The sequence below is a fragment of the Pelodiscus sinensis genome, chromosome 2 (assembly GCF_049634645.1).
Source record: "Pelodiscus sinensis isolate JC-2024 chromosome 2, ASM4963464v1, whole genome shotgun sequence".
NCBI classification, from domain to species: domain Eukaryota; kingdom Metazoa; phylum Chordata; order Testudines; family Trionychidae; genus Pelodiscus; species Pelodiscus sinensis.
Genome location: NC_134712.1, coordinates 55241957 through 55267597, shown reverse-complemented (window position 1 = coordinate 55267597; position 25641 = coordinate 55241957). Strand labels below are relative to the sequence as shown.

The following is a 25641-nucleotide window of genomic DNA, read 5'->3' as shown; positions in this document are numbered from 1 at the left end:
CTAGTGATTTGGGCTGATTTTTACTAGCACTTACATCATGCACAGTCATTTGTTTGCAAAGGGTCCAATCTTTCTCCCATTGGGTCTCAGTTGTAATAATGGTTACAGAAATCCCAAGTGCTGAATACTAGCTTTTGGAACTTTGTATAATCACTTGAATCAGGCTGCTATATTTGTTGTTACAAAGGAACTGCAGAGCAAAACCTTTCATATGGCTTCAAAGTCCCCTCCCCCACCTCCTGCTTCCTTCCAGCAGCACTAACTCTTTTTTCGCTGCAATCTCAGAAATCGGAAAAAGAGTAACCTCTAAAGCTGTTTTAGACTGAAGGTCAGAATTCAAAGGCTTGTAACTTAATCCACATAGCACTGTAATCACATTGCTATTGGAAACACACCCAGAAGCACCAGTATTCTAGCTGTTTTTATTAAGCAATGTCAATAGGTATACAATCTGGATTTTTTTTTTCTGTACTGTAGTTTACCTAGACTCATACTTGCAGGAGATCAAGTTGCTTTCTGCCACTGAATTTTACTTTAGTGTTATGTGAGGTAAGGAAACTGGACTCTGTGTTACATGCTAATGAAAACAACAGCTTCAGTTTGTTTATCTTAATACTTATAAGAGGCACCTCTTGCAGCCAAAATGTAAACAAAGCCTAAACTCTTTTTAGTCCTTGCATATTTTCAGGGTGCTAATAATTTAAAAAAAATAATTAAGCATATTATTGATGTGTTTCGACTTACACTTCCTGCCTGAAAACAGAGCTCCCTTAAGAGATGTCTAAATCCTGAGTCACTGTGATCAATTCAGTTATAGAGCAAGAAATCCTATACTTTTGTTCCATGAAACAAACCATTCCATGAGCACAGGCCTGAGAAGTAGGAGTATAGGTGTTTTGCACCCAGCTTCCCTGCACCCAGGAGTCAGCCCTACTGTCAACCTCCAGCCCAATTGGCTTCACCTCTCCCCCTAAATTCCTGCTGCTGAAGGCCTCGTAGGTTCTGCTGGCCTTCAGGGTCCCATTGCCCGAGGGCTTCTCAGCCCACCAGCTCTGTTGGTCCCAAATCCAGGCCATTGGCTCTAGAGGCTCCACTGCCATCTGAGGTTCCATTGCCAGCCCAGGGCTCTGGTTTGGGCCTTGGCCCAGGGCTCAGCAACTGCTCTCAGCTGTGGCTCCACCCTGGGATGGCAAGGGGCTAAGGTTGCCAACTCTCCCGGACTTGACACATGGGACACGACTGCTCTGAATAGCATCCTGCCAAACCTGGCTGGGAGAGTTGTCAACCATTGGAGGGGCATAAACAGGTGTAGAGGGAGTGTAACTCAGCACCGCACCTAAAAATTGTGCTAGCACCACTGCCATCAACATAAGATACCATGACCCTTTCAAAGTTAGGAGTAGTAGAGCAAATATAATAGCGGGCTCTTTGTAGTTCCTTTCTCAGGCCAAACTGCAACTGATTTCCAGGGAAGACAGGCCCGAGTAAAGACTTATGAATGGAACTATATGTATATATGGCTAAATTCACACAAACGCCAAGATTCAGTTTCTTTTTTTCGGTGGCACTACTCTGAGTACTTGCCCTTTCAATTATCTAATTTGTTCTCATGATCAAGTAGTCAGAGCCCCAAATACTCAGATTTACTTCTGAAATTCACCCTCAGAAGTTAAGCCTCCCTTTTGAAAGTTTGTCTTAAGGTTATCTTGTAAATGTCTGTGTGTAAAAATTCTTATGTTAGAAAATGAATTAGATAGGCCAACGCTACCTCAAAGTTATTATTTCAGAGATTCATGGATATAATACAAAAAAGGTAAGCAGGACCTGACTTTAACTGATGTAAACTGTTATATTTCCACTGAAGTCAATAGAATTATGCTAGCTTACATTTTCTGAGGATCTGCCTTCTGAGCATATAAAAGTGACCACCAGAAATGCATTGTTTACAGAATATTTAACAATAGAAAATTTGTTACAGTTGGCCAACATGGTCAGGGAAAGCAAGAAATCTGAATATAAACACAATGTTTCAATAAATACAAAGAATCTGAAGCATAAGTATGCAACCAGGCTGAGAAAAGAGAATAAAATTCCATTGCTAAATTTTAACTATTAAACAGTATTTTGATTTTAAAATGCTAGAATTTGATAGCTATATTTGAATACAGGATACATACTGGAACAAGAATTTTTATACAACATTAATAGGCAGGCTTTATGGACCCAGATTATTGTCCTTTTATTCATAACTATTTTAAGATACTTGCATCTATATTTTTTTTAAATGTAGTCGATAAAGAAAGTTTATGTCTAATGTCTAATGTTTTTCATTCAGGGTACATCTAGACAGCAGGCCTATTTCAAGATACCGGAGGTATCCCGAAGTAGCTATCCTGCGTCTTTGAAACATGCCCGCGATTCCAGCATCCCTGTAACTCTTCCATGAGGGTTAAGGGATGTTATTTTGAAATTTTGGTGCTGTGTAGATGCACCAAATTTCTAAATAAGCTATTTCAAAATAAGATTGAAATAAGATACACAATTTGTGCTATACAAATTGTGTATCTTATTTTAGAATCATAGAATAATAGGACTGGAAGAGACCTCGAGAGGTCATTGAGTCCAGCCCCCCGCCCTCAAGGCAGGACCAAGCTCCGTCTACACCATCCCTGACAGATGTCTATCTAACCTGTTCTTAAATATCTCCAGAGAGGGAGATTCTACCACCTCCCTTGGCAATTTATTTCAATATTTGACCACCCTGACAGTTAGGAATTTTTTCCTAATGTCCAATCTAAACCTCCCCTGCTGCACTTTAAGCTCATTACTCCTTGTCCTGTCCTCAGAAACCAAGAGGAACACATTTTCTCCTTCCTCCTTGTGACATCCTTTTAGATATTTGAAAACCACTATCATGTCCCCCCTTAATCTTCTTTTTTCCAAACTAAACAAGCCCAGTTCATGAAGCCTGGCTTCATAGGTCATGTTCTCTAAACCTTTAATCATTCTTGTCGCTCTTCTCTGTACCCTTTCCAATTTCTCCACATCTTTCTTGAAATGTGGCGCCCAGAACTGGACACAGTACTCCAGCTGAGGCCTAACTAGTGCAGAGTAGAGCGGCAGAATGACTTCACGAGTTTTGCTTACAACACACCTGTTGATACAACCTAGAATCATATTTGCTTTTTTTGCAACAGCATCACACTGTTGACTCATATTCAACTTGTGGTCCACTATGACCCCTAGATCCCTTTCCGCCATGCTCCTTCCTAGACAGTCGCTTCCCATCTTGTATGTATGGAACTGATTGTTCCTTCCTAAGTGGAGCACTTTGCATTTCTCTTTATTAAACCTCATCCTGTTTACCTCTGACCATTTCTCTAACTTGCTAAGGTCATTTTGAATTATGTCCCTATCCTCCAAAGAAGTTGCAACCCCACCCAGTTTGGTATCATCTGCAAACTTAATAAACGTACTCTCTATCCCAATATCTACATCGTTGATGAAGATATTGAACAGTACGGGTCCCAAAACAGACCCTTGCGGAACTCCACTTGTTATCCCTTTCCAGCAGGATTTAGCACCGTTAACAACAACTCTCTGACTACGGTTATCCAGCCAATTATGCACCCACCTTATCGTGGCCCTATCTAAGTTATATTTGCCTAGTTTATTTTGAGTTTAGTGTGCTGTGTAGACGCACCCACAGTGAGCACACCTCACTTTTACATTTTCCAATATTCTTTAGAAGTGGCAAAACCACATTTAGATAATGTCAAGTGCAATTCAGTGGAGGGAAGTTATGGCATATTTGACACTTTGACATATTTTCCCTTCAATAGTTTTTGGAATAACAAGAAGGATAAGCAAAAACAATGATAAAAAAAGATATATTTTTACATCTCTAACCAAAGCTGTAATTGTACTGATACAGACTGACTGTGATTCAAGTAATTCTCTCATTTGTCATTGGGCAAACAACAGAGATGTCAGCCTGTGAGAGAATACTCATGGTATGGCTATCATGACTCCCCTGCTAGCTGTACATAGAGCTCCAATTAGTTTTGGCCTAATTTTTCCTCCTTTTCTCAACTAGTGATGAAATATTTCTCTTGCTGGGTGGGGAAAGACAAAACAGACATCTGATGAGGTTTCTTATGCATAACAAGAGGTTCAGGAACTATTTAGTACATGCAAATAACAGTCAAGAAGACAGGAGGAAAATCAGAAATATGAACAAGGACCATCTTTTTATTTGTGTCTGAAGCCTAACAGATTGGGCTCTGTGCTCTCTAGGTGCTACAGTATCATTAGTAACAGTAACAGGATCCCTCCTACCCCACCCCTGCTGTACATCTGGGGGGGGGGATGGGGGAGAGGGAGGGTTATTTAAAACTTTTCAGATTAATTAAGAGAACACTACAAACGTGTTTACCTACAAAGTACCAAAACTGATCACATAATTAATAGAGCTCTTAGATACTGACCTGAAATAAGACCAATTGGTGCTTGACCCTCCTTTGGTAGAATCTTTTTTTTCCCTTTCCCCTTTAACAGCTGAAACACATACGCACAGCACAGTGTTTCAGTTGTGCAAATATTATAGGCATTTCAGACACTTTTGTTGGACAATGCTGTGAATTTTTATAGCAGTTCAGAAGCTGCCTGAGTCTAGGCCCCAAACCTGCAACCTGACCCACACGGGTGGACCATGGCACCTGTGCAGAGCCCCATTGACTTCAATGAGAGTGTGTACAGGCAGAGCAGTCCACCGGCATGTATCAGATTGCAGGATCTCTGCATGACATTTGGACTTACTACTGCCTGCCAATATACTGGTTTCTTCACATCTGAACTGGTGACACGTACTATAAAATTACCTGAAAAGCACAGCAGCAAATTCAAAAATAGCCAAAGGTTAATACACAGTAAAAACATGAACTATTAATTCACTAAGAGAAAATGACTTGCTGCTCTAGAGGATGTCTACACTGCACCTGGAGTCAGTCGACCAGCGCAGGCTGACAGATTCATGCTAGTGCATGAAAAATAACAGCTTGGGTTCTCTAGCCCAAGGGTGGGCAATAATTTTTGATGGGGGCTACTCCAAGAATTTGGAAAGTGGTCAAGGGCCACACTCTTCCATGATATTAATAGAGGAGGTGCAGGTTCTGGGATGGAGGTTGGGTACAGAAGGGAGCTTGGGGTAAGGGATTGGGGAACAGAAGGGTATGTGGGATCTGGGAGGGAGTTTGAGTGAAGAAGGGGGTTGTGACCTGGGTCAGAAGAGCTGTAGGAGAGGGTGCAGTAGAGGATTCTGACCTGGAGGTGGGGGTGCAGGGTCTGGGCGGGAGTATGGGCATAGGGGCAGGGTTGCAGAGGGTTTGGGTTCCATTGGATAAGAATGCAAGAGGGAGGGCAGAGGGTTGGGGTAGGGGCGTAGGGTGTTGGGCAGACTCTGCCTGGGAGGTGCTCACCTGGACGGTTCCTGGTGAGCAGCCTTGCCCAGCAGGGAGCCATGTATGTTGCTTTGTTGCCATGAGCCCAGAGATAAGGAGGAGGTACTTCACATGCTGCCTGTCCTCTGCTTCCCTCCCGCCAGGCTTGCAGGATTCAGAGAGCTGCTCAGAGCTGCGTGTGAGGGTGGAGCAAGCAGAAAGCTGAGCTAAAGCTACCGGAGGCTGGATCTGGAGGCTTGGTGGGCTAGATATGACCCGCGGGCTGTACTTTGCCTACCCCTGTTCTAGCCCATCCTACCCCCTTGGCTTGAGAGCCTGAGCTGCCACGGCCACAACATACCCAATGCTATTTTTAACATGCCAGTTCAAGCCCTGCTAGTGTGTATTTGGCTACTAAGACTGGAGGCCCTGGCCTAGCGACAGTGTAGACATACCCTTACAGACCTTGATTCAGAGTTTTGTACTGATTCAGAAATCCATGGGGGGAGGGGGGTTCTGAGGGACCACGTACGGGTGTGGAAGGAGTGGCTGAGGTAATTGGCCAAGGTGTTCTGGGCCTCCCAGCAAATTTGAGGCTTGCAGGTGGATATGATGCTGGATGCAAAAGTCTCATAGATGGAGGGATCTGAGACAGGGGGGAGAGAAGCAAGTACCACCCTGTTGGTTTATATAGTACATCACAGCTGTGGGGTCTGTCAGCATGGCAATGCACTGGTCCTGTAAATGGTGAAGGAAGGTCTGGCAGGTGAGATGAACTACCCTGAATTGATGTGCAGGGAGAGTTCTGCCTGATACCATAACTCCTGAGTACTGAAGTCACCCAGGTAAGCTCCCCAAACCATCTCTGATGCATCTGTGATCAGTGAGAGGGAGGGTTGTGGGCTGGTGAAGGGAAATCCTGCATAGACCTCCTGGGGCTGCAACCACTAGTTTAGGGAGTGGAGAACTGAGGTGCGGAGAGTGACCAGAGAGTTTAATAGGTCTCTTTTGGGCCTGTGCACTGTACTACAGACATGCAGGCATACATGCCCCAGGAGCCTCATGCAGCTTCTGGCTGCATTTTCTTGCCCCAGGGTTGGGCTGTTACATTCCTCCTAAAATTACTCTGGTATTACCTTGGTCGCAGTTTAGCAGGGGATGAAAGTAGCTTTGCTCATGTGGACTGCAATCCTGGGATACTATTTTGAGGGGAGAGTATTAATGCATCTAACCAGATTTCTGGGTGCATGATCTATTTAGACAACGATTTGTTTAGCACTATATGGATGCATCTACACAGCACCCTAAACTCAAAATATGATACACAATTTGAACTACACAAATGATGTATCTTATTTTGATTCTATTTTGAAATAGCTTATTTTGAAATTTGGCACGTCTACACAGCATCAAATTTCGAAATAACGTGCTATTTCGAGCCATCCCTTAACCTCGAGGAGCAAGGGTTACAGGGATGCTGAAATAGCGTGCCTGTTATTTCGAAAAATATTTCAAAATAACGGGTGGCTTGTTAAGATGCGGGGTAGCTATTTTGGGATACTGGAGGTATCCCAAAATAGTCATGCAGTGTAGACATACCATGTGGGAGCAAGTAGAGGGTGGCTAGTTTACTATAAAAGTTTTAAGGTACTATTGCTTCTAGAGAGCCTTCTTATACTCCCTGGAGGTCACTGTTCTGTCTGCCAGCTGCTAAATCCTTTTATAGCCATATTTAGGATGGCCAAGAAGACGATATAATGCTCTTGAGAGTGGAAATTCATTTTGGGGGTTTCTTTCCCTCAAGTCCTATCATGATGAGCAGGAAGAAGATGCCAAAAGATTCTGAGTATTTTTCAGATGTATATTATGGCTTCATCTTGCATCTCCCCCGCCCCTCCTTTCCCCAGGTGAACAGACTATCAGATTTCAGTCATTTGCTTTAGGGTTTATGACACTGAATTTAAGGTTGGGGACTAATGAAGTTAACACCATTCATGATTTGATTAACCATTACCATCCTTAACTTTTTAATGTACAACAGCATTGCAGAACACTGTAGGTGTGGGATCTAAGCCTAATGTGATCATAGATCCAGTCCCCAGATGGAGTAGCTTGAAAGCAAGTTAAGCCAGGTTTGGGACTGATATGTACGGCCAGCACAGTGCAAAGCAGTCTTCTTATGCTGGGAGATCTGACCCTCTTGTTTGAGACAGTCATCTGTCATTCATTACATACCCTTAACTATTAATTCTTGCATTTTTACAAGTGTTGACAAGTACAGGTGACTCAGAGTCTAAATAAAAAATATTTTTCTTTTTTAATATTTTTTAAATACGGGGTATTGTATGGGGCTTTTGTATTTAAGTATCTGCGTTTTCCAGTCAACTCATTTTTTGCTTTTGCATGTCACTATCTAAAAACGTCTAAGCTATTTGATCACTTACTTGTATTCACATGGGATTTTGCTTCATTGTGCATTTTGTTTCTGATTGCATAAATATTCATAGGGAAACACCTAGGGAAAATTTTCAAAGCGGTGCATAGAGACTGAGCTAAGCAGTTCCTATTAATGTTAATCAGAGTCACATGGCTACATCTCACATTCTAATTTGAAAATTTGTATCTTGTTTTTCACCATTTAAAGTAACTGTACTATTCTAAGTATGCAGTCTTTGCATCTCCCTGTTCTGCAATCTATAAATGTGCAGGAGACACCATGCTCACTTTTACATAGAGCTGCTTCAGGATACTCCTATAGCATTTCATCCACAAAGGCACGAGTTTCAACTTAATCACATTATAAAACTCCAAGTGCTGCTGTTGTCTTAGTTCAAAGATACTTCTACCAATTCCTATGTCAATTTACTTATTTATTTAGATATATAAGCTAAAAAAGGCTATCTTGGGTGCTCCTGACATAATTAGAAGTACAGTTACATGAAGACAAAACCAACAACTTCCCTAAAACCAAAATAAGAAATAACCAACCAGATAGTTCAAAGGCAAAAAATATCTCACCACTCCCAACTGTATCTGCCTTTCCTTCTTAAAAGCCTGGATAAAGAGATGGGTATTGCTGTGTGCCCTGAAGGTCAGATCCAGCCTATTTTTGACCTGGGGTGTGGATGTAGTGAATTCCAAAGTTGAGAAATCCCCCAGGACTTATGCCCTGCCAAAAATTCCATCTTTTATAGCAAGCAACCTCTATCTAGAGCAGAAAGATGGTCTTTCAAAGTGACAGAATAAAAGCTATTAAGGTCGCTATACAAGAAAAAAATACCTGAAATCCCTCCCAGTCAATTTGATGTCATTTGCTCATGATGAGACATGAGGCTGCTTAGAATGAAGTAGACTACATTGTTTTTCTGAATCATTTAAAATGTAACCTTCTCCAATATGCACTGTGATAGTCTAATGATGAATCATAGAGACAACCCCCAAAAATTATCACCATCTTTAGGCCAGTCAAAAAAAACAAATAGTATTCCTGGATTACTCCAGATGTGGCTTCACAAGTGCCAAATAAAGGGAAATAATCACTTCTCTAGATGTGTTGGAAATGCTCCTCCTAATGCACCCTAATATGCTATTGGCCTTCCTGGCTACAAGGGCACACCGTTGACTCATATCCAGCTTCTCATCCACTGTAATACCCAGGTCCTTTTCTGCCAAACTGCTGCTTAGCCAGTTGGTCACCAGCCTATAACAGTGTTTGGGCTGTTCCGTCCCATGTTCAGGACTCTGCATTTGTCCTTGTTGAACCTTTAGGTCACTTTGGACCCTTTTCCTACCCTCCAACGTATCTACCTCTCCCCTTAGCTTAGTGTCATCTGTGAACTTGATGAGGGGGCAATCCATCCACTCATCCAGGTCATTAATAAAGATGTTGAACAAAACTAGTCCTAGAACCAATCCTTGGGACAATCCACTTGAAACCAACCACCAGCCAGACATTGAGCCGCTGATCAATACCCGTTGAGCCTGACAATCTAGTCAGCTTTCTATCCACCTTACAGTCCATTTATCCAATCCATACTTCCTTAACTTGCTGGCAAGAATATTGTAGGAGACTATATCAAAAGCTTTGCTAAAGTCAAGGTATGTCACATCCACCACTATCCCCATGTCCACAGAGCCAGGTACCTTGTCATAAAAGGCAATCAGGTTGGTCAGGCATGACTTGCCCTTGTTGAATCCTCTTTTCGAAGTACTTCAAAATAGATTTCTTAAGAATCCCCTCCATGATTTTTCCAGGGACTGAGGTGAGGCTGACCAGTCCGTAGTTCCCTGGATTGTCCCTTCTTCCCTTTTTAAAAAGACGGGCACTTCATTTGCCTTTTTCTAATCGTTCGGGACCTCTCCCAATCATCATGAGTTTTTCAAAGATAATGGCCAATGGCATTGCAATCACATAAGCCAACTCCCTCAGACCCGTGGATGCATTAGATCCAGCCTCATGGATTTGTATATATTCAACTTCTCTAAGCAGTTCTTAACCTGTTCTTTCTCCACCATGGGCTGCTGCCTCCTTTTCATACTGTGTCACCTACAGCAGTAGCCTGGGAGCTGACCTTGTCTGTGAAGACAGAGGGGGGAAAAAAAAGCATTGAGTACTTCAGCTTTTCCCACATCATTTGTCACTAGGATACCTCTGACCACCCTCTTTTTGCAAACAAGCCTGTAGAAACCTTTCTTGTTTCCCTTCACATCCCTTGCTAGCGGCAATTGCATTTTGGTCTTTCTGATTACACCCCTGCATGCTCAAGCAATAAATTTATACTCCTCTCTAGTCATCTGTCCAAGTTTCCACTTCATGTAAGCTTCCTTTTTGTGTTTAAGCTTGCCAAGGATTTTACTGTTAAGCCAAACTGGTCTCCTGCCATATTTGCTTTTCTTATTGTGGATCAGGATGGTTTGTTCTTGCACCTTCTATAAGGCTTCTTTAAAATACTGCCAGTTCTGGATTCCTTTACCCTTTGTGTTAGCATCCCAGGTAATCCTGCCCATCAGTTCCCTGAGGGAGTCAAAGTCTGCTTTTCTGAAGTCCAGGGTCTGTATTTTGCTGCTCTTCTTTCTTCCTTTGGGCAGGATCCTGAAATCAACCATCTCATGATCACTGCTTCCCAGGTTGCCACCCACATCTACTTCAGCTACTAATTTCTCCCTGTTTGTGAGCAGCAGGTCAAGCAGCAAGTGGCTCCTGGTTGATTCCTTCAGCACTTGTACCAAAAAAGTTGTCCCCAACATTCTCCAAAAACTTCCTGAATTGTCTGTGTACTACAGATCTGGTCTCCCAACTGATGTCAGGGTGATTAAAATTCCCATGAAAACCAGGGCCTGTGATCTGTAAGCTTCTGTTAATTATCTGAAGAAAGCCTCATCTACCTCATCCACCTTATCTGGTGATCTATAGCAGATACAGATCATGACATCACTTCTGTTGTTCCTGCCTCTAAACTTAACCCAAAGACCCTCAACAGGGTTTTCTTTCATTTTATGCTGGAGCCATGAGCAATCATTTTCCTCTCATACATACAGTGCAACTCCTCCCGCCTTTTCTGCCCTTCCTTGTAACATGTATGTCTCAGAAAATCCTAGATATTGGTCTGTATTATCAAGGCTATTTCACAAAGGAAAAGACAAGAAACTTACTTTTAATAAAATGAAAGCTGAGATTATTTTATACTACCCGGACTTCCAAAATGATGGTGAGCGCTCATCCTCGTTCTTTCTCCACACACAGAATTTATGTGGTGTTCATACATTCACTGGGGAGAGTGAAGCATAGTTCTACCTCCTAAATGTGCACATTGGCCAATTCAGGAGAGGGAGAAAAAAATTAGACTATTTCCAGCGAACCTTGCCGCCATGTGCATTTAACCATCCCTGAGTAAGCTGCAGGAGTTTTGTTGCTGAAAGCAACATGTCCATCCATGATATCCAAAAGGCAGTGTAGTTGTCAGAGCTGAGATTCCAGATTTACTCTGTCTCTAATCTTTTAGAGATCGATAATTTTTTTCCTTGGGGAAAAACTGACAAGGTATCCAGTGGGTTTTTTTCCACCTTACTTGTAGCATCGTGGAACATCGTGGTATATAATAAAGATAACGCAGGGCATATTTTTTTTAAAAAGTAAAGAGATGGTGGCAATAATTAAAACAAATACGATTGCAACTTGCAGCCAGTGCCCAGTGAAGAGTAGCTGTGTTACCCTTTCCAGGGAAAGGTGGTGATATTCAGCAATGAGCTATTAGGAATTTAGCTAAAGGAGCAAGTCCTCATTCCTTGGTTGTGAGGCCATTCTTCCCTCCACTGCAGCCAATTAATGCTTAGTGGTTAAGGCAAGGATCAGGTTCTCCCCAACATCTGAATATTCAAGTTAATCAAGTTACACCCATTCAATGTGTCAACTGTTATTCTCCTGTGTATTTTGATCAATGAGCCAAACAATGAAAGATTTGCATGAAAAATGCAAATGTTTAATGTCTTTAAATATTCAGTATATTCGTATATATAAATAAGAACCAAGATACAAATTATATTTAAATTCACTTTTGTGTTTAATAAAACATAACAAAAACTTAGCTTCTGTTATAGAATAAACGGTGACTGTGACTTGGAAGTGTCAACAACAATGCATCTTATTTTGTTTTCAATGTGTAGCCTCCCTTTCTAGAAATCACCCAGAAGCGTAAGAACAAGAGGAAATCACACACTATTATTCTTTACTTTTTCACTTTGTCAGTAGCTCTCTCCCTTTAGATTCTGCTGGTCTTCAAACTACAGAAACAAGTTTTCTGTGCACACCACATTGAGAATGTAAGACAACATAAATCTGTAAAAATAAATATAAAGAAGCTGTATGAATATCAAACCCAATTCCTATTAGCGTTTTTTTTTTAATTTAATCGAATTTTCCCACCTCAATCAATTCCTTTTTTTTTTCTGACAGAGCAGCTTCTTTGGATTGAGAGAAGCAATCTCCAGGATAATGTGATATATCCTCAGTCACAGGAAATCTCATATGTATATAGCCAAAGTTATAAAACTGGATCTCAAGAAAATGAGTCCATCATAGAGTTAAGGGAGGAAAGGAATGAAAACACAGATGCAGCTACCTTCCACATTTTGACTAAGATTTTCCTCTTCCCAGAGCTCAGATGTCTCAGCATGAGAGGTCCATTCTTCCACATTATGCATCAGCTCAATGTCCTGATTTGAGAGGCATCTCAAATTGATGTACGCAGCTTTGGCCAAGGAAGTAGTTAACCTCTCTCATCTGGAGTACACACTGCTTTGTGATCCTTCTGCAGTATTCATCAAAAGTTCAATTCCTCCTTCACACCATTAGCAGATAATCAAGAGGGAACTGACTATCAGTAATAGAGATGATTTTCCCAATGAAGTCACATGAACCTGCAGAGATATTTATTATACTCATGTATATTTGGCTGAGTATAAAGAGAATAAAATGACAGAGTACAGTATGGATGTATTGAGGGAAAAGGGCTATTCTAGGTTTAGCTATTTCAAAAAAGAGCAATAACTCTTCCCCCCCCCCCCACACACACCCCCGAATGACTATGTGTATGAGCTACAGAATGATTTGATTTTATATAAATCTGACCTTAGTATAGCAGGCTTGGAGTCCTGGAGACCCTTGTGCTATTTCAAGGAGTTAGGAAAGAGTGCCAGCACCGTGAGGATAGATATTCCAGCCACTCTGATGCTAACTACAAATCCTCCCTCCTTCACCTCTAGGGTTGCCAACTTTCTGATTGCAGAAAACTGAACACCCTTGCCCAATGGGAGCTGGGGAGTTGGTGCTCAGGGCGAAGGCAGCACATGGAGGGCTCTGGCTGCCCCTGAGCCTAGGAGCCAGAGAGGGAGGGGACATGTTGCCACTTCCAGGAGTGATATGGAGGTTAGGGCAGATAGGGAGTCTGCCTTAGCTCCACTGTGCCTCTAAGTGAACTTTTAACAGCACGGTCAGCAGTACTGACCGCAACGGTCCCTCTCTAAGCAACCATTACAGTTGAAAGCTGAATGCCTGACATGTGATTTCAAGCTATGACAATTTGCACTGGGAAAACTGTCCATGTTCCATTGAAACAGAAGCACCAACAACTGCCATCCCCTCTCCACATACACATAAAAGTAAAACAAGACAACTAAGGTCCCTTGACCACTTCCCAAATTTTGCTCTTTTATAATTTGAAGGGTTTTTTAAAATCAAATGTTTGACATTGCTAAGGCACAGATATCATAATATAAACCGATAGGTTACTCCACTGCTAACCCAAAATTGCAGTAAACAGTTTCTGGACAAACAGCAATAGCAGAAACAACATGGACAGAACCACTCCCCATTCAGCTCAACAAGGTGGAAACCATCATTAGGCATGCACAAAATGTGTATCCCCTTTCCATTTTCTTTAATCATTTGTAAAACAAAGAAATTAACGGCTGAGGACGTTGGGGAGATTCCCGAATCTGCACCGTCCTTTGTGGGTGATGAATCTGAGGAACTGTCCCAGACTGAAGTGTCATTAGAGGGGGTTTTGGAACAAACTGAAAAACTTAACATTAACAAATCTCCGGGACCGGATGGCATTCATCCAAGGGTTCTAAAAGAACTCAAATGGGAAATTGCTGAACTATTATCTGTAGTTTGTAACCTATCCTTTAAATCGGCTTCCGTACCTAATGACTGGAAAGTAGCCAACGTGACACCAATATTTAAAAAGGGCTCTAGAGGCGATCCTGGCAATTACAGACCGGTAAGTCTAACTTCAGTACCGGGCAAATTAGTCGAAACAATAGTAAAGAATAAAATTGTGAAGCATGTAGAAGAACATAATTTGTTGGACAAAAGTCAACACGGTTTCTGTAAAGGGAAATCCTGTCTTACTAATCTATTAGAGTTCTTTGAAGGGGTTAACAAGCATGCGGATAAGGGGGATCCAGTAGATATAATATACTTGGATTTTCAGAAAGCCTTTGACAAGGTCCCTCACCAAAGACTCTTGTGTAAATTACATGGCCATGGGATAAGAGGAAAGGTCCTTTCTTGGATTGAGAACTGGTTAAAAGACAGGAAACAAAGGGTAGGAATAAATGGTAAATTTTCAGATTGGAGAGGGGTAACTAGTGGTGTCCCCCAAGGGTCAGTCCTGGGACCAATCCTTTTCAACTTATTCATAAATGATCTGGAGAAAGGGGTAAACAGTGAGGTAGTAATGTTTGCAGATGATACCAAACTGTTTAGGATAGTCAAGACAGAAGCAGACTGTGAGGGACTCCAAGATGATCTCACCAAACTCAGTGATTGGGCAGCAAAATGGCAAATGAAATTTAATGTGGATAAGTGTAAAGTAATGCACATCAGGAAAAATAACCCCAACTATACGTACAGTATGATGGGGGCTAATTTGGCTATGACAAATCAGGAAAGGGATCTTGGAGTTATCGGGGACAGTTCTCTGAAAACTTCCACGCAGTGTGCTGCGGCAGTCAAAAAGGGAAAGAGGATGCTAGGAATTATTAGGAAAGGGATAGAAAATAAGACACAGAATATCTTACTGCCCCTGTATAAAACTATGGTACGCCCACATCTGGAATACTGTGTACAGATGTGGTCTCACCTCAAAACAGATATTTTGGTCTTGAAAATGGTTCAGAAAAGGCCAACTAAAATGATTAGGGGTTTGGAGCAGGTCCCATATGAGGAGAGGTTAAAGCGACTGGGACTTTTCAGTTTAGAAAAAAGGAGACTGAGGGGGGATACGATAGAGATCTATAAAATCATGAGTGGTGTGGAGAGGGCCGATAAAGAAAAGTTATTTATTAGTTCCCTAAATAGCAGAACTAAAGGTCACCAAATGAAATTAATGGGTAGCAGGTTTAAAACTAATAAAAGAAAGTTCTTCTTCACACAGTGTGTAATCAACCTGTGGAACTCCTTGCCAGAGGAGGCTGTGAAGGTTAGGACTTAATAGAGTTTAAAGAGAAGCTAGATAATTTCATGGAGGTTAGGTCCATAAAAGGCTATTAGCCAAGGGATAAAATGGTGTCCTTGGCCTCTGTTTGTAAGAGGCTGGAGAGAGATGACAGGAGACAAATCATTGTCTTCGGTCCACCCTCTCTGGGGCACCTGGTGCTGGCCACTGTCGGTAGACAGGATACTGGGCTAGAAGGACCTTTGGTCTGACCCAGTACGGCCGTTCTTATGTTCTAAATATAGATCTATGTTAATTTAGTATTAGAAAATAATGCACAACAATTAGGGATAAAAAAAATTATACAGGTTTAACCTCTCTAGTCCAACACTTTCTGGTCTAGCATCATCCATGGTCTGAGCCCAGTAAGCAGTGGAAGTGTTGGTAATGCTGCTAGACAATAGTGACTTCCTATGGTTCAGCAAATTCTCTGGTTCAACACTGATCAGGTTCCAAGGATGTTGGACTAAAGAGGTTCAACCTGTAGTAACCTTACTTGTCCACTTAATATAATTAGAAGATGTTTAGGTATCCATTTAACAATGTAAAGATTGAAAGCTTGACATTTGTGCAATACCTAAAAACTATAAAATTTTGATAGCTTGACTTCTATATATTAACAACAAGGCTATCCATTTAATTAACATTTACCGTATTTTCCAGCGTATAAGACGACTTTTGATGCTAAAAAATATCCCCCAAAAATCGGGGGTCGTCTTATATGCCGGGGCTTTTCTCGCCCCGGAGGACACAGACTGCGGGAACTCGCGGTCCCGCTGCCCGTGTACTCCGGGGCGAGAAAAGCTGCTCCGCGTCTCCCTGGTCTGCAGACCAGGAAGACGCGGAGCAAAGCCACGGAGGGGCTCGGGCAGCGGGGCAGCCCAGGCACGCCTGGGCTGCTCCGCTGCCGGCTTCCCCCCGAGGCTTTTGCAAAGGCTTTGCGAAGCCACGGGGGAAGCCGGCAGCGGGGCAGCCCAGGCGCGCCAGGGCTGCCCTGCTGCCAGCGTCCTCAGAGGCTTTGCTCCCGGTGTCCCTGGTCTGCTGGAGACGGTCCCCAGCAGACCAGAGGCACCGCAATGAAAGCCACAGCAGCAGCGGGGTCCCGCGCCTCTGAGGCTTTGCCAGAGCAATGCCTCAGAAGCGCGGCACCTCGCCGCCGCTTCGGCTTTGCTCCCGGTGCCTCTAGTCTGCTGGGGACCGTCTCCAGCAGACCAGGGACACCGGGAGCAAAGCCGCAGCCATGGCGGGGTCCCGCTCCTCTGAGGCTTTGCCAGAGCAAAGCCTCAGAAGCGCGGCACCCCGCCGCCGCTTCGGCTTTGCTCCCGGTGCCTCTGGTCTTCTGGGGACCGTCTCCAGCAGACCAGGGACACCGGGAGCAAAGCCTCTGAGGACGCCCCCCTTAAGAGGCCAACCGGCAGCGCCCCAGCGCCTCTCTGCCTCCCCGGCTTTGCTCCAGGTCTCCCTGGTCTGCTGGAGACGGTCCCCAGCAGACCAGGGACACCGGGAGCAAAGCCGGGGAGGCAGAGGGGCGCTGGGGCGCTGCCGGTTGGCCTCTTAAGGGGGGGTAGTCTTATAAGGCGAGTATAAGATGAAAACCTATCTTTTAACTAGAAAATTAGGGGGTCGTCTTATACGCCCAGTCGCCTTATACGCCGGAAAATACGGTAACTTCTTCTAGGACCATAAGAAAATGTTACTCTAAAAGTTCACCTTGAATTGTAAATGAAAAGCTTATGTTGGATGTTTGCAATATCAGCTTCCTTTATTAACGATGAGAACATCACTGGGAAGTTATTGCTTCTCCTTGATCACCTCTCTGGCTGACTGGAATCTTCAGGCTTGGAAGTTTCCCTTTGTGGACCATTTTATGGAGCTGCAGACTCCTGGACGGCTGTTTGTGATACCATCTGGATGTGCAGACTCTTTACCATTTCATCATATGAAGCTCTTTCTGAGGATCAAATCTATTCACATATGCATTTTGAATTTGAGTTTACAGGAAGCTAAAAAAAAGATTTAATAACTCCTCAGAGAATAATCACTGTCACCTGAAAGAGAAATAAACAAGGACCCCAAATCACAGATGACTTAAAAAAAAAAATCTTTGTGAAATGTGTGTAAAGCTACAGTGGACTTATCAGTAAATAATTTCCGCGTAGCTGATTATAATTTAAACAGGAGTGAAGATATTTTCAAGGTGCAAAATATTAATGCACGTATTCAAGCTAATTTGCTATATTATTGCCGCTATCTGCATATTCATATTGAAAGTAGGTAATGTAAAAGAAAAAAAAAGTCAGTTCAAGAAACAAGAAGGAAGGGAAAATTGCCAATTTACCAACCCTCAATCTCAAATATAGTAGTGGTAAGGCATCCCACACAGTTTTTAAGATTCAGAATGAAAAAGGTAGGGAGTAGAATCAAGTATTTGCTATGATTTATGGCTTTCCAGATCCTAGTTACTCTGAATACTTAAATTAAATTTCTGGATCTGTTGTTAATGAATGGCAAAAATATATAGTCTGTGTGGGGTGGGGAAAGGAGGACCGTGCTCTTTTCAATGAGTTATCAATAAAGCATACATGCCATAAAACTTACTTACCTAACTTGCAGAACAAAATCAATGTTTCCTGCAATGGCTTCTACTGTGCCTTCCTCCTACTTTCTGCTGGTAACCCTACAAGTTCCTTAGCAATCACCTTTTTTTCTACTCTAGGTGGTTCAATCTATTCTCATAGAAATTTGATTTGTCCTTTTCATGTGTGTTCATTTTTTTTGATTGTATCCTTTGGTATATATGGTCATGCCAATTTTCCTCCACTATTTGATCTGAGGAAGTGGGTCTGGCCCACGAAAGCTCATCATCTAATAAACCATCTTGTTAGTCTTTAAAGTGCTACATAGTCCTGTTTTTTGTTACTTATATTCAACACAGTGAAAATTTAATTCTTCTTCTTTACTTCCGAATCTTTGCCTTTCTTTCCCTAATCAATTAGAATAGAAAATTTCATCACCCTCCCTATTACAAGTTCACAACCTAAGTAGCATAATCAGCTCTTCTCAGTTCTATTCCAACACCAAATATGGCTAGTACTTTCTTTAAAATACCTTAAAATCAGGCCTGCCCTTTGTGTCCCTAAGGGTCCTAAAAATCCTTAATCATCCTCATCATGGCTACTGTATCCTTTCTTAACTGCCTACTATTCGGTTCACTCCATTCCAACCTATCCAAAAAGCCATGATTAAGCTCTTTTATTAAACACACTTCTTACCCTCTTCATCTGGTCTGCATTCCATTCTCGGAATCAACATCCTTTAACTGGTTCACCTCACCCTCTCAATCAAATTCAGGTATCTCATATGCACAGTTAAGGCTTTGAAAAACTCCATGCTGTTCACATCTCTGCTTTCCCCTGTTCTTCACTTACTCTTATCTAGTCTTGTATTCTTATTCTACTCTCATTTTCAGACTTATTTCCATGGTGACTCCTACTCCAACCCTTCACCTTCAAACCCCTCCTTTAAGAGAGATTTTTCTGCAAAGCCTTCAAAAATGTTCTTTTAGGTTTCTACCTCCATCACCTACAGCTTATGCTGGCATCCAGCTAAATGTGTCCTACTTGTTTAGACTGAGCATACACTTGTATGTATATGTAAGCCCTTGAAAGGAAGTCTGTACCTTCGGATACATATATTTGTATAGAACTAATCACAATCAGCATTCACTACAATGCACCAATGGCAAGAGACACAAGAGTTTTTCACTCAACTTCTATTTATTCTATACGTTTATTTGACCTCCTTCCTATTTTTAACTTATTATACCTTGTTTTAGATTACCACATGTACTTCTAATTTTAATTTCACCATACAGTTGTTTGTACATAGCAGTCACATTGGTTAAAGTGTGGTAATTTTTTTTTGGCAAAGTTATATTTAAAAGTTCTTACAGCTTAGTCCTGATAATCAGGAGACCTGATTACTAACCCTGGCATTGACACTGGCTAGTTATAACCTAATCACCCTATCTGGAAAATGACTATCAAAATGACAGGGCCAAATTTCAAAATAACGCCCTATTTTGAGATATCCCTTAAACCTTGTGGAACGGTGGTTACATGGATGCCAAAATAGCATGCCTGTTATTTCAAAAAATATTTTGAAATAATGGGCAGATTGTTAAGACATGGGATAGCTATGTTGGGATACCTTGGGTTTCCTGAAATAGCTGCACTATGTAGATGTACCCTGAGTTACTAAGTTAATGAACCAAACATCTTATTTCAGCACTAACATGAGGAAACAACGGCATAAATCACTTCGTTTGATCTTCCTTCCCCTCTCTCCCACCATACATTCTCACTTGAACAAGAAAATTTAGGATTTTTGAAGGTAAATAGATTTTTGTAACATTTTAAAATTATTGCTATATTTAAAGGCTTTGCTGTTAACTTTACCATTCAGTTGTACACATCACCTAACCAGATGCCACTGATCAGTTATGCCAGTGTTATTTGTAAAAGTGAAAAACAAGAATCTTGTGATGACTGTGTAATTTTGAAAATGACAAGCTCTCTGAAATCCTGCCCTGAGCCACACTGAACTCCAGCTGAATAATTAATTACATATTGACGAGATCTGATAAAAGAAGAGCTCTGAGCTGTGTTGACATTTATGTCTTTTTCATAACATCCACCAGAAAGTATCACTCCATTTGAAACAATTTTTGAAAATTTAAGTATTTTCCTCCTTATATCATTTTTTAAAATATCAAATGATGCCATATTTCTGGCAACTGGAAATTTTTCTAATGATGTTTTATTTTCTACATACATTAAGTGCATCCTTATAACGTAGTTTTATGGTCCCTACTTTACATTCTCAGAATGTCATATTCTTCCATTAATTCATAAGAAATTCAATTATACAGTTAATAGTTATATTAATGTAAGCTATCGAATATATTTTCTTTGAAATGCTAATTAGACATGAGAACTTCTGTATGTAACTTGGGTATCAGTTAATTGCCCGCTACAATACAATCAGAAAAAAACAGCAAATCCAAAGAGACTTGCTGTAAGCCTTATTAGACAACACTTGAAAAACTGTTATACCAAATAATAAAAATAACGCAGGATATTGTATGTGCATTTTGTTTTTAAATGTAAGAGTTAGAAATCTATTTTCCTCTCTTTTTTCCTATTTCATTTGCTTTTAACTGAACCCAGGATGGCCTGCATATTTCTGTTACAATACTTCAGATGCACTTAATAAATTGCACCTTCCATGAAAAGAAAAGGTGATGGATTGAAAAATGTTTAGCACAACCATACATAATTGATAGGCTCCCTAGTGCAAATAAGTGTCTGATAAATAATTAAATTTAATCTCATTATAAGAGTTTTCATAATGGGATAATTTAATTAAATGAAAGCCAAAGGGTTTCTAAGGGTTGAAAGATGCTAGTATTGCTATATTTGGCTAATGGTCTGGGGATACTATAGTGAAGAAGGGCAATTCACATGGGTACATGCATTATTTAATGAATCCCTTTGAGATGGAGGAAAAGACAGATCAATGATAACTTGTCATTTTATCATTGCTTACAAAGCACATTTAAACAACCTGGGAAATGTTAAAAAAAGAACAAAAAAGTCATGCAGCTCTTGGAAAGACATCAGTTGCCTCAACTGTTATTATACACATCAAACTTTTTTTTCAAGATACGTATTTTCACTTCAGCTAACATTGTTAAGTTTTGTCCCCTTCTCAGAATTAAAATAAGAGCAAAACCTTACAAGCTCCTGTACAGTTAGGTTGAGTCTGCTTCTAAGTGAAAGTTATAATGGATACAGCATGTACATCTGATACTAAAAAATTGATAGCTATGTCATCTGGGACCCATTAACAAGCTTTTTGAGGAGGCAGAGTTTTGTGCTTCAAGTCTCCAGAAGCACTTAGCTAGACTAGGATACTAAAACCATACAGTCTAAGCAGTTATCTCATTTACAGGTGATCAGTTATGAATTAATATCAATGCTGAAGGGTACATTTTTTTAAGATAAGAAAAGTGTCATCTTGTAAACAGCAAAAGTGTAAGGCTTAAAAACTGAAACAAGTATCTTTGTCATCTAAACTACTAAGGAGACATTCTATTCTAATGAGCTGTATCAATTACCATTAAATTAGAAAATGCTGTGTTCATTCGCAAACTGTCAATGTAGCACTTGCTGTGCCACATCAGTCCTAAAGGTTTTCTCCAAAGCTATCAATTACCAGAAGTTTTAAGAACAGTGCAAGTAATCCTTATAGAACAACCTGCCCATAAAGGGAAGTGTCTTACTAGTTCCAAGCAATTTAGACATTGGCTTCTGCTCTGAAATATGACAGTAGCATAACTTTTTAAATAATTTCATTTACTGTAACTGTAGATGTTTGCATCCAAATAAATGTTTAGTCCTTTTTTAATCCAAGTGACTTTTTTGGCATCAATTATATCTTTTGGGTGTGAGTTTCATGGGCTAATTAGGTATTATGTAAAAAAAAAAAAAAAAAGTATTTTCATTTATCAATTTAAATTAACTACCTTTCAGTTTCCTGGGTTTCCCCCATTGTCGTTCACTCTACATCCTAATATTTCCTTTTGATTACTATTGTGCAGGAAACAGAAGTTGTTGTGAGATTTCCACAATGTCATTTCCCTCAATGGTGTCAGTTATTTTGCAATTGCGTATTATCTCTTTTCCAATGTGTTACCTTACATTTGTCAAAATTAAATTTAAACAGCCATTGTGCTGCTCAGTTGCTCAGCCCTATTCCTATGAAGTTCCCCAGTCTTTTCTAGACCTTACTATCATAAATAATGATGTCTAGTACATTTTGCCACCTGAGCACTTAACCCTTATTCTGAAATTGAATTACTAGTAAAAATATTAAACAGAATTCCAGTGAAGATTTTTGGGACACCACACAATTAAAGTTTTGGGCTGATAAAAATTTATCATTTATTCCTACGCTGATATGATAGTCTATAAAATCATGACTAGGGTGAAAAAAGTGAATAAGGAAAAGTTATTTACTTATTCCCACAATATAAGAACTAGGAGTCACCAAATGAAATTAAGCAGCAGCAGGTTCAAAAGAAACAAAAGGAAGATTTTCTTCACTCAGCGCACAGTCAACCTATGGAACTCCTTGCCAGAAGATGTGGTAAAGGCTAGGACTTTAACGGGGTTCAAAAAAGAGCTAGATAGATTCATGGAGGTTAGGTCCATCAATGGCTATTAGCCATGATGGGTAGGAATGGTATCCCTAGCCTGTTTGTCTGGAAATGGATGACAGGAAAGGGATCATCTGAGGATTACCTATTGTGTTCCCTCCCTCTGGGGCATCTGGTATTGGCTGCTGTCAGGATACTGGGCTAGATGGACCTTTGGTCTGACCCAGTAGACTGTTCTTATGTTCTAGGATTGTTTTTTGGTCCTAGCCAGTTTTTATTCCAGACAAAACTTTACCTCTGGCCTCATGGCTACTTAGGTTCCAGAATATTATCTAATGTGGGATTTCACCAAAGGCCTATTGAAATATCAAATAAATTTTATATCCTAGTTCTTTTTATCCACTATTTTGATGACACATACAAAGAATTCAAAAGCCTCATAGGTTTGTTCATGTCATAGCCATATTGATCCAAGTATTCCATAACTTTAAAATAGTTTCAACCTGGCACAAATGTATGGGTCACCTGACCCGAAATTTCCAAGACCACCTGTATCCTTTACTAAGATCAAACATTTGCTGATTTCCTGTCCTCCGGGAGAGTAGATGATTTTAATGAGTACGTATTTTAATTCCTATATCTGGTTGAAAACTGGATAAATACGTAGGAAAAATTCTTACAATTTTTCATAAAATAATATTTTGAATTTTTTGACCAACTCTGTTAATGAACAGTTCAACCATGGTTTTCTCAACTTCCTTCAAAACGCTTGGTTATTTGTTACTGTTCATTAGTCTGTTCACCACCTCCTCTTAATACCATAAACCCCAACAATGCGTCATCTTGTGTATAAGTTTTCTTTATTATATGATGCAAAGGACCCATTTAACTTCTATGAAAGATCTTTTTCATTCTTAATTTTTCAGTTTACCACCTGGTGGTTCAGAAGATCTGCCTCCTCCAATTCTAACTAACTTCCCAAAAACGAATGATTGAGATGGTGGGAACTAGCAAAAACTCCCTAAATGGCCACAAATTATTTTAAAGTTGTCTGTTTGCTAATTGCCTTCAGAGGCATAAACTATGTCTATATATTGTGAGAGACACCAAAGCCAACATTTTCTGCTTAAAGTTCAGCACTTATTTTAGTGACCTGATTTTCAGAGATTAGCATATCACACTGACTTCAATAAGAGCTGGTGTGCTCAACATCCTTGAAACCCGGACATTTCTATTTTGGGGCCTTGCCTCATGGACCCAGATTTAAAACTAGTTATTCTTTTCCATTTTTCCACTTCCTAAGGCACAGTCAACTGTGTAAAACTATGGTTTAATCCGTGCGTTTTCTTTCAAGTCTATCTCAAATTCCTTAGAAACAGTTGGGAGGATGGATTTCTTTGTTGAACATTTAATAATACACCCTTTAATTAAGGAAGCTCCCAGTATAATTCTCCAATCCTCCAAAGAAATCTCCAGCAAAAGCAAGAATAATAATTTATAACAATTTATAATAATTTATCATCCTTTAGAAGGTTTAAAAAAAACCCAATATGAACATGCAGAAATTAAGTTTTAGGCCTTCTTTCTATACCAGGGATGGACAATAATTTTTGGTGTAGGAGGGCAATCCAAGACTTTGGAAAGCAGTTAAGGGCCACACTTTTCTGTGGAGGAAGCATGGGGTCTAGGATGGAGGTTGGGTGCAGAAGGGTGCATGGGGTAAGGGACGATGTGAAGTATGAGAGGGTGTTTGGGATGAAAGAGGGGGTTGTGACCTGGATCAGGGGACTGGGATACAGGGTCAGGGCTCTCGTTGGTAGGCACTTACCTAAGTGTCTCCCAGCCTGCAGCCCTGCAACACATCCCAAAGGTGGGCTGGGCTCCCTGTCTATTGCAGACACAGATCGCTTAAAACTGCAGGCTGTTCCCTCCACATGGCTCTCAACTCCAGAAGGTGGGGGAGGGAGGGAGGGAGGAGGATTGTTTGGCCCCTGCCCCAAGGCCAATCTCTCAGCTCCTATTGGCTGTTTGTTGCCAGCCAACAGGAGCTGAGAGATTGGCTGGTGTTAGTTCCTATTGGCCAGTTGTTTCCAACCAATAAGAGCTGAGGATTGGGCTTCAAGCAGGGAGGTCACACAAAGCCTCCTCCTTCCTCCAGAGCAGAAAGCCACACAGAGCAGCCCTCCACTTAAAATGGCAGCTGCTGTGTGCCTGAGAGTTGCAGCAGGATGGTCCAGGCAGGATCTGGTGGCTTGGCGGGACAGATCCGGCCCATGAGACATATCTTGCCCACCCCTGTTGTATATAATAAACAACAAAGGGAACACATTCTCCCCCCCCCCCCCCCCCCATTTGCAAGTTTCTGTCAACTTAGCCTTTCTATAATGGCTCAAAGTGTAACCTTAATTTTGAATTTCTTGGCTTTCAAATATTCGTGGCTTAACAAAAAAGTTCACCTCTCCCAACTAATGTTACAAACTTTATTTCAGTTTGTTTCTGGGAACTAGTATTTGCATAAAAAAAAGCTTAGCAGACAACCGTATCTGGCACTGAAACATATTACAACATAGATCAAAATTACAACTGACAGCTTCTATTTTCCTTTGCAACCCACAAGTCCCCATATAGAAGAGAGCAATCAAATGAGTCACAAAGTGGGAGGTGGGGGCTCAAGTAAGAAAAAAGATTAAATTTGGTGTGGAATAAAACCACAAACAAATCTAACAGACATAACTGCCTTTTTTCATTACTTCACATATTTGTACTCATGTTTACTTTGTACTAATTCCTGAAAGGCAATTTAAACTCCCAACTTTGGAAGTCAATTGGGCTCATTAGAATGCCCAGAATTTAACTCTGCCATGAAGCTGACCAATGGTTTTCATGCTTCCTCAAAAGTACTATGATCACTGCATAATATGAAAATATAATAACGTCAACAACAAATTAATGTCAACAAGTAGTTTCAACAACAAGCTCGTTAATC

At 40.9% G+C, this 25641-nt stretch overlaps 1 protein-coding gene across 5 annotated transcripts in view; it reads right to left on the bottom strand.

Annotated features, from left to right (window-relative positions):
* EYA1 (EYA transcriptional coactivator and phosphatase 1) overlaps positions 1–25641 on the bottom strand; it is a 229512-nt gene that overhangs the window by 132572 nt on the left and 71299 nt on the right. For 2 of the 5 annotated variants that reach the window (XM_075920528.1, XM_075920529.1), the window contains 2 exons: positions 17147–17484; positions 12557–12854 (listed from right to left, as the gene is read on the bottom strand). The exons of 2 other annotated variants lie outside the window; for them this stretch is intronic. The gene's annotated coding sequence lies outside the window, so the exon portion shown is untranslated. Of the gene's footprint in view, positions 1–9581; positions 9951–12556; positions 12855–17146; positions 17485–25641 lie in introns of those variants that run through there. One more of the 5 variants, XM_075920530.1, reaches the window with a different exon arrangement.